At 43.2% G+C, this 18004-nt stretch overlaps 1 protein-coding gene across 2 annotated transcripts in view; it reads right to left on the bottom strand.

Moving 5' to 3' along the window:
* The window catches only part of MDGA2 (MAM domain containing glycosylphosphatidylinositol anchor 2), a 1078966-nt gene that overhangs the window by 894987 nt on the left and 165975 nt on the right, over window positions 1-18004 (bottom strand). The gene's annotated exons all lie outside the window — the stretch shown is intronic.

The raw sequence follows: 18004 nt of genomic DNA, 5'->3' as shown, positions 1-18004 counted from the left end.
CGCACCTCTGGCCACATACAGTACTGCATACACCGGCAGTGGTTGTGGAACAAATCATCTGAGTTTACATTATTTCTTATGGGGAAACTCGTTTACGATATATGAGTGCTTTGGATTACAAGCATGCTTCTGGAATGAATTACGCTCATAATCCAAAGTATTACTGTATATCTGCTGTCTTCAGCTTTCTACACTCTTTGGATGTGCAGATTATGTTAGAAATCTTTCTTCCTCTTCCAGCAGTAAATGGGGAGTCTGGGTTTACACTGTGTGAGAGCTGATTGGAGGAAAGGGACCCCCCCCCTCACATAGGCAGAGGAACGAAGGAACATGCAAAGCTGTAGCCTGAATAGACAAGCTCAGTGTTCATTTCCCTCTAAGCTCCCTCCCCGACACAAATTTTTAGCTCATGTTATCTCATGTATCAGAGAACTTGTCAGAAGTGACTCGTGCTGATAACAGAGGAACAGAGTACCAGAGAGAAACGACACTTAGAGATTTGGACAGAGATAAGTAAACATTACAGATAGTTGTGCTTAGGTCAAATTTCACGAATGGGTTTACTACTTTAAGGACCGCCCTATAGAAGATATACCGTATATACTCGAGTATAAGCCGAGATTTTCAGCCTCTTTTTTGAGGCTGAAAGTGCCCCCTCGGCTTATACTCGAGTCGCCGCTGTCTGACTGCTCGATCAGCGTATCGAGCAGACAGACGGCGGACATTAATTTTCAAAAGCCGCGCCTCCTTCTCCGCCTCCGCCTGTGATAGGCGGAACACTGAATTTCCCAGCAGTCAGTGTTCCGCCTATCACGGACATCCGCTCATTCTCATACTACGGACGAGTATGAGAGGATGTCCGTGATAGGCGGAACACAGGCTGCTGGGAAATTGAGTGTTCCGCCTATCACAGGCGGAGGCGGAATTTTGAATTGTAGAATGGCCGCCGAGAAGAGCGGCGATCCATCGGCACGGGACGGAGGAGGCACGGGACGGAGGAGGCACGGCACGGGACGGAGGAGACACGGGACGGAGGAGGCACGGCACGGGACGGAGGAGGCACGGGACGGAGGAGGCACGGCACGGGACGGAGGAGGCTCGGGACGACGGCGGCTCGGGACGGAGGCTTGGGACACAGGTAGGCTGGACACACACACAAGGCTGCACGGACACACACACACACACACACACACACACACACACACACACACACACACACACAGGGATGGATGGATGGATGGATGGATACACACACACACACACACACACACACACAGGGATGGATGGATGGATACACACACACACACACACACACACACACAGGGATGGATGGATGGATACACACACACACACACACACACACACACAGGGATGGATGGATGGATACACACACACACACACACACACACACACACAGGGATGGATGGATGGATGGATGGATACACACACACACACACACACACACACACAGGGATGGATGGATGGATGGATACACACACAGGGATGGATGGATGGATGGACACACACACAGGGATGGATGGACGGACACACACACAGGGATGGACGGACACACAGGGATGGACAGCCATGTCTCACCCTCGGCTTATACACGAGTCAATAAGTTTTCCAGTTTTTTGGGGGTAAATTGGGGGCCTCGGCTTATACTCGGGTCGGCCTATACTCGAGTATATACGGTACTGCTACAGGGTGGCCCTCCTGTGCAGAATCATGTATATATACAAGATTCTGCACTTCTGCCTTGCGGGGCCGCTTTTGCTGTGATTACTCACAGCAGAAGCCGATCTGCGGGTGCAGGGCATTGGATGTTCAAACATCGGGCAGGGACATGGAACTGCAATCTGTAAACAAGGCAGAACTCCGTTCTGAATGGAGGAAGTGATGGATTTTGTATCCCTGCAAAGTAGCGAATCTTCTGGCGGTCATGTGGTTAAACTGGTAAAATCTCGGCGCACAAATCTTACAGCTCCCTCTGATCACACACAATGTGTGCAGGCAGGGTTTACAACTTACGGAAGAAATCTACTTATTCTTATACAGATCAATATATTGTTTAAATACATGATGAACTGTTGAACAAGTGAACTGTTTAACCTATACAATGCATTATTGTGTTGAGCCACATCTGCCATACTATCATGCCAAGATGGTGACCTCGCTATTTATTATTGCATTTCCGCAGTGTTCTGTGTCACCTGCCTGCTTCTCGGACTATGAACAAGTTTCATATTTCTCCTGAGGTCCTTTCTGTTTTCAGTTCTTCCTGTAAGCTGCTTAACTGCTTGCTGATCAGCCGCCGCAGTTGTACTGCGGCAACATCGCTCGGCTGAGAAAATCGCCATCATGTTACGCCGATTCCTTTTTGGCCACTAAGGCACGCGTGCCCCACGCTTGCCCATGGAGCCGATGTGAGTGCCCGGCAGTCGCGATCACCGACAGGTTCCCGCGATCGCTTGGGGCACAGGAGAACCGGTAAACAGCGATTTGCCATCTCCCTGCACAGTCCCCTCCACCCTTCAGTTAGAACACACACTAGGGAACACAATGAACCCCTTGATCGCTCTCTAGTGTTAACCCCTTCCCTGACAGTGAAATTTTTACAGTAATCAAGGCATTTTTTTAGCACTGATAAATGCCAATGGTCACAAAAATTTGTCAAAATTGTCTGACGTGTCCGGCCTAATGTTGCAGTCCCAATAAATACGCTGATCGCCGCCATTACTAGTAAAACAAATGAATAATAAAAATGCCATAAAACTATCCCCTATTTTGTAGACGCTAGAATTATGCAAACCAATCAATATACGCTTATTGTGATTTTTTCTTTTACCAAAAATATGTAGAAGAACACGTATCGGCCTAAACTGAGGGAAAAAATTTTTGATGTATTTTTGGGGATATTTATTATAGCAAACAGTAAAAAATACTGTGTTTTTTTCAAAATTGTCGCTCTTTTTTTTGTTTATAGCGCAAAAAATAAAAACCGTAGAGGTGATCAAATACCACCAAAGGAAAGCTCTATTTGTGGGAACAAAAGGATGTCAATATTGTTTGGGTACAACGTCGCACGACCGCGCAATTGTCAGTTAAAGCGACGCAGTGCCGAATCGCAAAAAGTGCTCTGGTCAGGAAGGGGGTAAAATCTTCCGGGGCTGAAGCGGTTAAACATCGTCCCCTCCAGCGACCAGTACCAGAACATATTCAATCAACAACTGCGGCAGAGTCTGATTGGTTCAGTGTGCATAACCTCTCCTTCTTCTCACCTCCTCTGTGACCAGATTTTGGGAAGGTAATGTAACATTTCTATGTATTTATAGTAGAACATTTTTAAATTATACTTAATGATTTTAGTGAACTAAAGGGTGAATTTTTTTATTTTTTTTTACTTGCCTGAGGCATTGCTTTAAGACAGAGGCCATGGACTCAAGGGGCACCTGTAATGATTATATAATACTGTCTCATTATATATTAATGCCTCTGGTCTAACACATGGAATTGTTAAACCTTTAGTCTGTAAACTTCAGTTAACCACTTCAGATCTCCAGGAGGTTTACCCCCCCCCCCCCCCCCCCCTCCACAACCAGGCCATTTTTTGCGATACAGCACAGCGTGTTAATTTGACTGACAATTGCGCTGTCGTGCGATGCTGTACCTAAACAACATTTTTAGTCTTTTTTTTACCACAAATAGAGCTTTCTTTTGGTGGTATTTAATCTCCTCAGTTTTTTTTTCTTTTTTGATGGGTGCAATATTTTTATTTCACTTTATTCTTTTTATTTTCAAAAGTTTAAATAAAAAACAAAGCTCACTGGGCATACCCTGGCTTGAAGCACATACAAAAATTACTAAACTTTGATATTTGTTAATCGAGTGAAATAATATAACAAGATGTATCAAATATACCTAGAAACCTAGAAAACTGTTGGCACTATATAAATCGTGTATAATAAATCGTGTATAATAATAATAACATAAAGTAGAGTACCATATTGACAAAGTTAACAGTAACTGGAGGTCTTCAAGTGGTACCTCTGCGGTTTTTATTTTTTTGCGCTATAAACAAAAAAAGATTGACAATTAAAAAGAAAAAAACATTTCTTTCTGCTATAAAACATATCCAATAAAAAATAAAAAAATAAATCAAATGTCTTTATCAATTTAGGCCAATATGTATACTGCTACATATTTTTAGTAAAAAGAATTCCAATAAGAGTATATTGATTGGTTTGCGCAAAAGTTATAGCATATATAAACCATGGGATTTTTTTTTCTTTTGTTATTCAATTAAACAGCATGCTCAGAATATTTTAAAGGCAAATTCCACAGTTTGGAAAATAAAGTGCATTTATTAAAAAGTTGTACTTGATCCTGCAGTGCATTGCAACCAAAATTAGTGGATTGTGGGTGCAATGCACATGCTCCTGCAGACTCTACCCCAGGTCAATATGGAGGTATGGGCCTTTTGTTATGGGGCTGAAGGAAGTAAACAAGGCTTACAGGTATGATGACATCACCATCCTAAAATAGTGCTATATTGTGAATAGATGACATGGCTGTGCAAGCAGAACCACACACAACCACACCAAATTCAAAACTAAATGGAAGCCTCTAGGGAGAAGCATCCAAATAAGGGTCTTGGCCAACGCCAGCCAACCCATGAATTCATTGGTGGTCATTGGGAAGAATGCAACTTCGTGATGGACTGAGATAGCTAAAAGGATCAATAATATCATGCAGCTGGCTCTGGCAAGTGGCGTTGGCCCCAGAAATATGCAGCCACCATCAGATAAGGGGGGTTGGGAGGTGTTAATTAACCACAGCCTAAGGAACCCCTAGCAACCTCTGGAGGAACCCTGGTTAGGAATGGCTACCTTTATTACACATTTAAATTTATAGGAAGATGCTTTGTGAAATGAATGGCCTGGTGACAGGGTCTCTTTATCTTCAGTGATGAGTAGGTGGAGAAAAATGGAACCCAACTATAACCAGTAATTGTTAGTCACTGTAGACTTGCTTCAGGAAATATACTTGTAGAATTATTTGCTTCTGTGCAGAGCCTATTTTGCATACATCTCAAGCTGCCAATTCGCAAAACCTAGTTTAAAAAAACAGCTGGAGAGCCAAAGGCTACCCACCCTCTGGGTACCCTTCTCGATACATGTCATTCGCACAAATAGAAGCAGTAACACTTCATCAGCAAGTGACAGCCCTTTACAAGCATAAAAATACATCTGTATACATATGACTCCATCCCATGATGTGAATAGAAATAAACGTTTTCAGGCCACAGCAGGTAAAACAGTTCTGCGGTTTGGCTCCATCACTAACCTTAGACATATGCTTTGTGTCCCCGGGATGTCAATTTAACACATTTCCATTCTTAAGCTGTCCTCCAAGTATTTTACAGTTAAAAGACATTTTCAATCTACCATCTGGTAAATAATAAAACTGACTGTTGAACAGTAAAATAAGTAGTCATTTCATGTAAAAAAGAGGGATATGTTTTATGTATCGCCATTGGCAGCTGTTATAACAGTAATTTGTAACAAGTAGGCAGTGCATTTCGGCAATAAAGTATGGTACACCAACAGGGAAGGGGATTATTCTAGTTTTACAAGGTAATCTACTTTTTGTATTTTCTTGGGGATGTCAGCTGCCAAGATCACCCAGCCATAGTTCCCACCTTGGATCCTGTCCACCTTGAAATTGAATTCCTTCTGTTACCAATGGGTGTCTCTACTTTTCCTATTGCACGCTCCATTGTATTAAATAAATAAAAAATCCAAGGTGCAGGATACTCTTGTCAGGTATCTATGCAGACCCGGGAAATTCAAACACATAGAAGAGAGAAGATATTGAACAGTAAAGTGTATGTCAGGGCAATTCTGGGATACATGTGTAAGCAGGGGTTAGTACCCTTTTTAGTAAAGTCTAGCCCCTGGGTGTAGGTGTGGGTGAGTCTGTACCCCTTTCAAATCTGGTGTTGGTGAAGTCACGAACAGAAGGATGATGATGAACAGACTACCCCTGATATACTGTATCTGTAGCCTCAATGTGAGAGGACCCTTTTGGCTAAGTTGTAGAAAGACCTTAGATGAGGACCCTCTGCAGAGGCACTTACAATGGAGAAGGTGGGAGAGATGGCTGGACTTTCACTATAGAGAATGGTACTGCTGTTCTGAAATGTGGAGGTGAAGATGCCGGTGCACAGAGAGGTTGACATGTTGTCTCACAGTAAAGTAATTAAAAAGGCTACTCATGTGGACATTCCTTCATTTATTAGGTGGGTCAAGGCCAGGAAACTGTGGCTAACAATATGGCAACGTTTCTTCCTGTATGGCTGTGCGTGTACCCAATTCTAGGAACAAAAGCGGAGAAGCCCTCGTCCAGTTCGGCAGGACCTGGTGGCAAATCAGGACTGCCAACACAGAGTGGGGACGGAAAGTATTCAGGCCCCCTTCAATTTTTCACTCTGTTATACTGCAGCCATTTGCTAATATCATTCAAGTTCATGTTTTTTCCTCATTAATGTACACACAGCACTCCATATTGACAGAAAACTCAGAAAAATCTTCTGAGCATCCTTGAGATGGTTCTACACTTTCATTTTGAGTCCAGCTGTATTTGATTATACTGATTGGACTTAATTAGGAGAGCCACACACCTGTCTATACAAGACCTTACAGCTCACAGTGCAAGTCAGAGCAAATGAGAATCATGAGGTCAAACGAACTGCCTGAAGCACTCAGAGACAGAATTGTGGCAAGGCATAGATCTGGCCAAGGTTACAAAAGAATTCTGCTGCACTTAAGGTTCCTAAGAGCACAGTGGCCTCCATAATCCTAAATGGAAGATGCTTGGGATGACCAGAACCCTTCCTAGAGCTGGCCGTCTGGCCAAACTGACCTATCGGGGGAGAAGAGCCTTGGTGAGAGAGGTAAAGAAGAGCCCAAAGATCACTGTGGCTGAACTCCAGAGATGCAGTCGGGAGATGGCAGAAAGTTGTAGAAAGTTAACCATCACTACAGCCCTCCGCCAGTCGGGGCTTTATGGCAGAGTGGCCCGACGGAAGCCTCTCCTCAGTGAAAGACACATGGAAGCCTGCATAGAGTTTGCTAAAAAAAACACCTGAAGGATTCCAAGATGGTGAGAAATAAGATTCTCTGGTCTGATGAGACCAAGATAGAACATTTTGGCCTTAATTCTAAGTGGTATGTGTGGAGAAAACCAGGCACTGCTCATCACCTGTCCAATACAGTCCCAACAGTGAAGCACGGTGGTGGCAGCATCATGCTGTGGGGGTGTTTTTCAGCTGCAAATAGTTGCAATCGAAGGGAAAGATGAATGCGGCCAAGTACAGGGATATCCTGGATGAAAACCTTCTCCAGAGTGCTCAGGACCTCAGACTGGGCCGAAGGTTTACCTTCCAACAAGACAATGACCCCAAGCACACAGCAAAAATAACGAAAGAGTGGCTTCACAACAACTCTGTGACTGTTCTTGAATGGTCCAGACAGAGCCCTGACTTAAACTCAATTGAGCATCTCTGGAGAGACCTAAAAATGGCCGTCCACCAATGTTTACCATCCAACCTACCAGAACAGGAGAGGATCTGCAAGGAGGAATGGCAGAGGATCACCAAATCCAGGTGTGAAAAACTTGTTGCAGCTTTCCCAAAAAGACTCATGACTGTAATAGATCAAAAGGGTGCTTCTACTAAATACTGAGCAAAGGGTCTGAATACTTACTTCGTTTTTCTTTTTTAATAAATCTGCAAAAATGTCAATGATTCTGTGTCTTTCTGGCAATATGGGGTGCTCTGTGTACATTAATGAGGAAAAAAATGAACTTAAATGATTTTAGCAAATGGCTGCAGTATAACAAAGAGTGACAAATTTAAGGGGATTTAAACATTTTCCGTCCCCACTGTACATCTCTGGCAGAAAAGGCAAAAAGGCAGTTGTTGTAATTGCTCTGTAATGGCATGATCCTGAAATATTGGCTATCCCTTGCCCTAGTCCAGTTAGCTGCAGTTTGACATACTGTAGAGAAATAGCAGCAAGGGCTGTTTGCAGGGCAGTGCCCTCCGATTTGAGAAGAGCTTTAAAGAGCATCTCAGATTTTCTATGGTATACAGAAGGCCTCCAGAAATGTAATGTTCTGCTTGTGTGTTGGGCTCGCTGATCTTATCAGAAGACTGAACAATTAAGTCCATTAGAAAGGGAAACACATCTCATGGAGAACTGAAAGGGAGGCTTAGGCCGCGTACACACGGGCGGATTGTCTGCCCAACTAAGTTCGTCAGACAATCCGACAGACAGTCCGTCCAAATTTTGAATGAACGGACTTGACCACACACGATGAACAGACAGTCCGCTGAAAACTTGCGTGATGACGTGTACAGCACGTACGACAGGACTAGAAAAACGACGTCCAATACACTGCAATGCAACCTTCGGCCGTGTAAATCCTTTCTGAGCATGCGCCATACTTAGTCCGTCCAACTTGCCTACACACGAGCGGACTGTCCGCTGAAACCAAGTTTGGACGGACAAAACCAAGTTTGGACGGACAAAATTGCGGAAATTCCGAAAGACAAAGTCCGTCAGACTGTCCGCTGAAAAAGTCAGCTGAAGCCCACACACGAGCGGATTGTCCGCTGAAACACGGTTCAGTGGACTAAGTTGGGCAGACAATCCGCCCGTGTGTACGCGGCCTTAGTGTCACCTCTGGTCATTACCTAGTGTGGTCTGCATGCAAAGACAACCTGCCTAGGAATGCCCATTCCTCAAAACCGATACCACCCATCAATGCAGTTTGATATTTACATAACTCCTCCCAATAGCCAGCCCGTTAAATGCATGAGGGCTGAGGGCTCATGGGAGGGGTACTAAGGCAGGGTACTATGTACAGCACCCTGTGGGCCCACCTACCATCATCTCCCTGCATTGCATAGAGAAGATGAGAGGCCAAGTGAAGATGTCACGGAGTCTAAAATACGGTATGTAATGAAAACAGAACGCTTTTATTTAAAAATGTTATATGGTTGCTGATGATGGGGAAGAGAGGAACCAGGGAAGTCAAATTATAAGCAGGTCTAAACTTCAGCTTTATTTAATTTCAACTATAGTAAAGAAAAGCGATGGCTGAATCTAAGCATAACCCCATATGTCTTGTTCTATGACTGACATAACAATCTGATCAGTGCTGCAAGATGACATCAGAAAATCAAGCAAGTTGATGGCTGACAGCTCTTAATGCTGCCTAAACTCTAAATAGATCTGCAGAGTACTGATACACATCGTCCCTTGATAATGTATTCAAATGCAACCTTGTAAAAGAATCATCTATTTATAAAATTATAAATGGCTACCTATTTTCGTGCTGCTAGGGAATGCGGTGTTCACCGGGGACACTTTGCCTACTAGGCCCTTTCTTTTATTCTATTGTAGATAATACAAAATAGCAGCATGTCTATTAAAGATCACCTGTCACCTTCACATGCCAAACGCTGGCTGGATTTTTTTGTTCAGTTTATAACAGGAGGGAAAAGTTAAAACCCTTGTTATGTTTTTATTGCTGTCTGTGTAATGTCCTGTACACAGAGTCGGAATTTCCGACGGAAAATGTGCGATTGGATCGTGTTGCCGGAAAGTCCAATCGTTTGTGGACTCCATTAGACTTTTTCCGTCTGAATTTCCGACACACAAAGTTTGAGAGCAGGATCTAAAATTTTCCAAAAACAAAATCCAATTGTTTAAATTCCGATCATGTGTAGACAATTCCAACGGACAAAGTGCCACGCATGCTCAGAATAAATTAAGAGACCACAGCTATTGGCTACTGGCTGGTGGAATTTTGTTCGAAAGGTTGTTGGCTCCAACTTGTCTTGCGCACACACGGTCACACAAATATTGGCCAACAATTACGAATGTAGTGACGTACAAGACGTACGGCCAACCGATAAAAAGGAAGTATAATAGTCATGCGATATCTCCACTACTAACTCTAGTTTTACAAGACCGAGCGCTTCCGGCTCGTACTTGATTCTGAGCACATGTGAACTTTTGTGCGACGGACTTGTGTACACACGATCGGAAAGTCCGACAACAAAGTCTTGTTGGCGGAACAAAAAATTGGAGAACATGCTAGCCAACATTTGTTGGCAGAAAGTCCGACGGCAAATGTTCGATGGAGCATACACACGGTCGGACTTTCTGTTTATCTTTGGGAAAACAGTGAATTTGTCTTCTGGTTCAGTTCTGAAAAACTACAAGTGAACATCTCCAATGTTTGAGTGCACTGAATTTGGTGCAAAAAAATAAAAAATGTGCTAAAAGCTGTGCAGCTTGCATAATTATACATGCATAATGGTATTTAGGTGTATAGAATTATCCTTGCGGCTCTTTCAGGGGAATCAGTGGAGGTCTATTTACATTGTTAAAATATGAACTGGTAGAGGGCTAGTTTATATGTCAGCAATGTATTGTCACCAAAATGACAATAGAAAGCCCCCACAGCTTTAATAGTTAAAAAAAAAAAAAAAAAGGAGTGGGGTTCCCCTAATATACTAACGAGAGGCGTACAGCCAGGAAAGGGAAGGCACCGAGTCTACATCCCCCTCCTGTACCATACCAAGCCATATGCCTTGCAACATTTGTGGGGCACCTTTCCTTGTTCTACTCAGCTAGAATTTCCCCTTAGATTTCCCTATTGGACACCTATCCCTGGTATTTCTGACGCACAACACCTGTGTACTTTATTTTCTTGCATCTGTCTCTTACCTTATAAACTATAAGACTGCAGAGAATACAAATTGGATACAATGGTATCTGCTAGTATAAAAATAGAAAATAATCCCCAGCACGAACATATTTGTAGGAACAAGAGGGAACAGGACGGACAGAATGAACACACGGAAAATTGGTAATTGTGGATGAAAACTGGTTCTCTAATGGGATACTGTTTTTTTTTTTTTTAAAGGAAATATTTAAAGGCCGTTAGCTACTTTTTCTATAAATGTATTCACATCCTTTGAACATCTCAGAAAAAGACTCTGGTCTAAGCCAAGCATCCTATACCTCTAAAGCTGGTCATGGATATGCTAGATTGTCAAAAGTATTGGGACGCCTGCCTTTACACGCACATTAATTTTATTGGCATCCCAGTCTTAGTCTGTAGGGTTTAATATTGAGTTGGGCAACCCTTTGCAGCTATAACAGCTGGGAAGGCTGTCCACAAGGTTTAGGAGTGTGTCTATGGGAATGCTCTTCCAGAAGCGCATTTGTGAGGTCAGGCACTGATGTGGACAAGAAGGCCTGGCTTGCAGTCTCTGCTCTAATTCATCCCAAAGGTGTTCTATGGGGTTGAGGTCATGACTCTGTGCAGGCCAGTCAAGTTCCTCACCCCAAATCTGCTCATCCATGCATTTATGGACCTTGTTTTGTGCACTGGTCATGTTGGAACAGGAAGGGTCCTTCCCCAAACTGTTCCCACAAAGTGTCATGTCCACAGTCTCTGACCATTTATTATATCATATCCACAGTATTTGAACATTTATTGTATTATATACACAGTCTATGTCCATCTTCTGCATCATGTTTGCAGTCTCTGACCATTTCTTATATTATGTCCACAGTCTCTGACCATTTCTTGTATCATATCCACAGTCTCTGACCATCTCTTGTATCATGTCTACAATCTCTGACCATATCTTGTATCATGTCCACAGTCTCTGACCATATCTTGTATCATATCCACAGTCTCTGACCATCTCTTGTATCATGTCTACAATCTCTGACCATATCTTGTATCATGTCCACAGTCTCTGACCATTTCTTGTATCATATCCACAGTCTCTGACCATCTCTTGTATCATGTCCACAGTCTCTGATCATCTCTTGTATCATGTCCACAGTCTCTGACAATATCTTGTATATCATATATCATATCATAGTCTTTGACTATATCCTTCTGTGTGTCTGCTGCCTCTGATAATGAATATTTCCTGATTATGTGTGGCCCTTTGGTGATATCAGGAGCCGTAGTCAAGGCCCCCGCATCAAGTTGAGCACCACTGTTTTAGATTATGGTCATACAGAGAACTGCTTTATTTGTATTACATTATAGTCATACAGAGATCTGCCTGGCATTTCTGTCATTATGGGCATAGGTCACAGAGTGTGCCAAATGAAAAATCCTTAAGAGTCCACAGTTTTTATTGTTCAGCTGATTACAACATGCAGGGCAAACGACAGTCAACACATTTCGGGGGCACACAATCCCCTTCATCAGGGCTGGGTGAAATGGCAGAATGTTAAATGGACTCAAAATATTCCTAAGCAGACTGATCTGCAGGCACAAGAATTTAAAAACAACAATCGGTGCTGGCATGCAAATATCACCGAGCCTTGATGAAGGGAGATTGTGTGGCCCTAGAAATGCATTCAATGTCTTTTGACCTGCTTGTTTTCCCCAGCTGAACAAAAAATACTTTTGACTCCTAACGATTTTTCATGTTGGCGCTCTCTTTGACCGATTACACTTAGATTTTCCAAACCCGGTGAGGATATATCGTACTTGATTTATCATACATTAGTGTCATGCAGAGCTCTGCTTGCTTTGTCTTAGATTATGGTGATGTAAAGATATGCACAGTTTTTCCGTACATTAGGGTCACGCAGAGATGTGTATGGTATATCTTAGATTATGGCCATGCAGATGTCTCAGCTTTACATAGCATCTCTCTGTTACACTGATTTTCCACCAGATGTGTCTTATTTAAAGCAAGATCAATGGAAAGTTACCATTATAAGAGGCTTTTAGTAAAATATCTGATTCTCTAGCACTGGATATTTTTATGTGTATAAAAATAATCACGGCAATCATAAACTATAAAGTGCACTGCATAAAATCATCCACCAAGTTAAATTGTGAGAGTACATAGAAATATATGAATAAATATGTGCAAAAAAACATATAATAAAATTCATATAATTAAAAAAAAACACATCCAAAATCATATGTGTAAGCAAAAGTCCATATAAAAACACATCAGAGCAGGTAATCTATCACCCAGTGATCATATAGGACTTCAAATGATGCTCCACACCCAGCAAGCAGGGATACTTACCAGATGGTTGGGACCGCCTATTGCTAGGATAGTCAAACAGACAGGCAGAAAAAAAAAATCTGCGGGTTATATGAGACCAGAAATCCTCTAGGAATACTCCAAAATAATGCCAGATCTTCTATAGTAGTCACACTCAAACAAAACCGCAGCGGGATTAATACGACCAAATATAGATCATAAAGTAAAAACCCCAATAGTGTAATACCGTTCATGTTACTTATTGAAAAAAGAAAAAGGCAATGGGCTACTTACAATGTTTAAAATACACTCTCCCATAAGTAAAATTATGGCCAGGAAATTTTCAGTAAGGAACACCCGCACTTCCGGGACACGTGGATCGTGATGGCATCAGTACGTCCCCCTGCCCGACATGTTTCGTCACATGTAACGTTTACCTGTCACGCGTGGCGAAACACGTCGGACGGAGCGACATAATGACACCATCGCGACCCACGTGACCCAGAAGTGCGGTTTGCTCATTTCTGAAAAATTGCCGGTGTCTTGTCTAATAACGTCCTCCATCGGATAGTGTCCGCTGTGTACTGCGCATGCACAGTACACAGCAACACAGATTCCGAAAATTGCCGAGGATGAACGGCGTCTGCGCCGTGAGTCCAGGTTCTATCCCCACTATCCAAGTGGACATAGAGTAGGAATAAAAAAGAGCCGAGCGCAGCGAGGCCGAGCCCGAAGCGTGGCGAGTGCACATGCGCAGTACGGGGCGGACGCTATATGATGGCCGGACACTATACGGCAGAACACCGGCAAACATTTTACTTATAATTTAAACATTGTAAGTAGCTCACTGCCTTTTTATTTTTTCAATAAATAACCTGAATGGTATCACACTATTGGAGTTTTTTTCTTTATGAACTATATTTGGTCATATTGATCCTGCTGCAGCTTCGCTTGAGTGTGACTACTCTAGAAGATCTGGCCTTATTTTGGTGTATTCCTAGAGGATCTCCAGTCCCATATACCATGCAGAGGTTTTTTTCGGCCTGCCTGTTTGACCATCCCAGCAATAGGTGGTCCCCCCAAAATATATATATATACATATATATACTGTTTGGGGGTTCTAAGTCATTTTCTAGCAAAAAAAAAAACCTGTTAACTTGTAAACACCACTTCTCAGAAAGAGGCTCTGTCTTTAAGTGGTTAAGGTAATAATATAATAAATAATATAATAATATAATATAATAAAAGACATGTGGAATCAAGTGGCATTTCCCTGGTAGATTTTTATACGGTCTTCTTAGTACATTTGATAATGTCTACAGAGACTTGACCAATGTCATGTGTGAGTACTTTTGTTTGCTTTTAAAGTTTGATTTTGAAATGAATGTAATTTCTGGAATGAAAGTCATATAGACAGTTAGGAAATTCAAGTAAATAGTTCCCCTATTTCTCCTTTTTATTTCCTTGTTACTACGGTGGAAAACGAATGTTGATCTGACCCCATAAAAAATTAGGAAATTGAACAAACATTCCAAAATTATACATCTTATGCCCCGTACACACTGTTGGATTTTCCGATGGGAAATGTTCGATGTGAGCTTGTTGTCGGAAAGTCCAACCGTGTGTGTGCTCCATTGAATATTTGCTGTTGGAATTTCCGCACACAAATGTTTGAGAGCATGTTCTCAAATTTTCCGACAACAAAAATTGTTGTTGGAAAGTCCGATTGTGTGTACACAAGCCCGTCACACAAAAGTTCACGCATGCTCTGAATCAAATAGAAGGAGCCGCACTGGTACTTGAACTTCCTTTTTCTCGGCTTGTCATACGTCTTGTATGTCACTGCCTTCTCATGTTCGGAATTTTTGGCCACAATTTGTGTGTATCCAAGACAAGTTTGAGCCAACAACCTTCGGTAAAAAATCCACGGTTTTGTTGTCGGAAAATCCAATTGTGTGTACGGGGCATAAGAAAATTCTACTAATGTATAGCCAGTCTCACATCTTAGCCTTGTATATAGAAAATGTGAAGTCAGTTGGTAAACTACTGCCGATTCTGAAGTACGCTTAAAGCAAAACTTTACCCATAACATCTTGATAAAAATGATGTTCTTTAGCAAGGAACATACATTCCACATTAAAGCAGAGTCCCCCCCCCCCCTCCAAAAATGAAAAGTCAGCAGCTATAAATATTGTAGCCGCTGAGTTTTACTATTAGGGCCGGTTCACACAGCGAGGCGATGCGAGGCGACACGACTCGCCTCGCCTCGCTCCCGCAAGTCGCCCCCGTTCTGTACAATGGAACCGTTCTGAGAGGAGCGACTCGAGTCGCTCCGACTCAGAAAAAAGGTTCCTGTACTACTTCTGGGCGACTTCGGGGGCGACTTGCATTGACTTCTATACAGAAGTCCTCTGCAAGTCGCCGCTGAGGTCCCCGCAGGTCGCGGCGAGGCAAGTCGGAGACGCCTCGCCGCGCCTCGCTGTGTGAACCGGCCCTTAGGGCACTTACCTCAGGCGTCCAGCGGTGTCCTCACCCGTGTCCTCACCCGTGGCTGGTGCCTCCGCCTCAGCCTTGTGGCTTCACAGCCGGTTTCCTACTGCACATGCGTAAGTCGCACTGAGCTCTGTAAATGGGCCGACTGTGGGGGGAAGAAGGAGGGGGCTGAACTTCCAAAACCAAGGTCAAAACCAGGTACCTGCTCCCTCCTCCCCCCAAAAAGGTGCCAAATGTTGCAGTGGGGGGGGGGGGGGGGGAGGAGGCAGATAAGCAGATCTTCCTCTTTTGGGTCGAGCTCCGCTTTAATTATTATGCTTACAAAACTAGTGTGTGCTGGAAAATGGCCTCCAGCATTTCTTCTTGCTGGAGGCCGCCATTTTGTTGAAGCCCAGAGCAGTCACTTCCTTACTGAAAACTCTCCCCCTTGCCTTAGTAACAAAAACTATATGTCATGTATTTTGTAATTAAAATGTGTGCATTTGCAGCCTTGATTGTATGTCTTGGCTCAGCTAGAGGAGAAGGCTGCAGGAGCTGACAGTGTTCAGGTTCACAGCTGCAGAAGCAGAGGGAGAAAGAATTTCAAGGAGATAAGATAAGACACTATCCTTGTACGATTAACTCAAATACTTAATAAAATCTTTTAAAGGTTAGTCAAAAACCTCAGATGGATCCTGCCTTTCTCAGTCTTCTTGGACAGTCACATACCAGTTCTGGGGCAGGGACAATATTGCTATGAAAGACAAACAGGTTTGTGTCTCCCTGGTAGCAGAGTTTTTCCTGCTGCCTCTACTGCATTTCTTTTCCCTCTCCCTTATCTTTATATTGAAGGTAATGTCCTCCTGAACCTTATTCACCCCCTTGATGTATTTAACCACATGCTTACTGGGCACTTAAACCCCCCTCAGTCCCAGACCAATTTTCAGCTTTCAGCGCTGATGCACTTTGAATGACAATTGCGCGGGCATACAACACTGTACCCAAATGAAATTTTTATCATTTTTTTCCCACAAATAGAGCTTTCTTTTGGTGGTATTTAATCACAGCTGGGAGTTTTATTTTTTGCTAAACAAACAAAAAAAGATGCAAAAAATAAATAAAAAATAAATCATGTTTAATAGTTTGTTATAAAATCTTGCAAACAGGTCATTTTTCTCCTTCATTGAAGTGCACTGATGAGGCGGCACTGATAGGCTGCACTGGTGGGCCCTGATGGGCTGCATTGGTGGGCACTGATAGGCTGCATTGGTGGGCACTGATAGGCTGCACTGGTGGGCACTGATAGGCATAGTTAAGGCGGCACTAATAGGCACAGATAAGGCGGCACTGATGGGCAAAGATGGGCACAGATAAGATGGCACGAATGGGTGGCACAGATGGGTGGCACGGATGGGCACTGATAGGTACCACTGATAGATGGGACTGATGGGCACTGATAGGTGGCACTGATAGGTGGCACTGCTGGGCACTGATGGGCGGCACTGCTGGGCACTGATGGGCACTGGTAGATGACACTGATGGGCGCGGATATGTGGCACTGGGGTGCAGCACCTTTGTTGAGGCAGATTGTGGGCACTGCTTGGTGGCACTGTGGGCACTGCTGGGTTGCACTGCTGGGTAGCACTGTGGGCACTGCTGGGTGGCACTGTGGGCACTGCTGGGTGGCACTGTGGGCACTGCTGGGTGGCACTGACGGGGGGCACTAATTTTTTATTATGTATAGTTATGAGGGGGCAGGTGGGCACTGGCAGGGGGCAGGTGGGCACTGGCAGCGCTGGTCGTGATCGGGACTGATGTCCCGATCACGGCTGCCGGCCGCGAGGAGGAATAATAGCCGATTACTGGCTCCGTTATATCACATGATCAGCTGTCATTGGCTGACAGCTGATCACGTGATAAGGGGTCGGGATCGACCCCTTGCACGGATCGGTGATCAGGCAAATCTCATAGACTCGCGATCACAGAGCGCTCCGCGCGCGCCCCTCAGGGGGCGCGCAGGCCGCTCATGCACCTGTCACCATTTGTGTTGCCTGTCTCTGGACTTATCCTATATAGTTTAATGTATGTATATATATATATATATATATATATATATATATATATATATATATATACATACATACATACATACATACATATATATATATATATATATATATGTATATATATATATACACATATATATATATATATATATATATATATATATATATATATATATTGAAGATTTTGTTGCCTGTTATTCTGCTTGATGAAGGTCTCAAGTATATATCACGGCATCACCTGAATGTTCAGACAAGCTTTATAGACCTTGACATCTAGACATCTATATATAAAATATATTCTCCCATGCGGAATTCACATTAAACATATTTCGAAAAATAATTAAGCTCTGCCTGCCTT

This window comes from Lithobates pipiens, unplaced genomic scaffold, assembly GCF_037356315.1.
Source record: "Lithobates pipiens isolate NorthernLeopardFrog02 unplaced genomic scaffold, aLitPip1_a1.2 Scaffold_30, whole genome shotgun sequence".
In the NCBI taxonomy this organism is placed as follows: Eukaryota; Metazoa; Chordata; class Amphibia; order Anura; family Ranidae; genus Lithobates; species Lithobates pipiens.
Note: the sequence above shows the minus strand (reverse complement) of the source record. Positions and strands in the feature narration are given on the sequence as shown.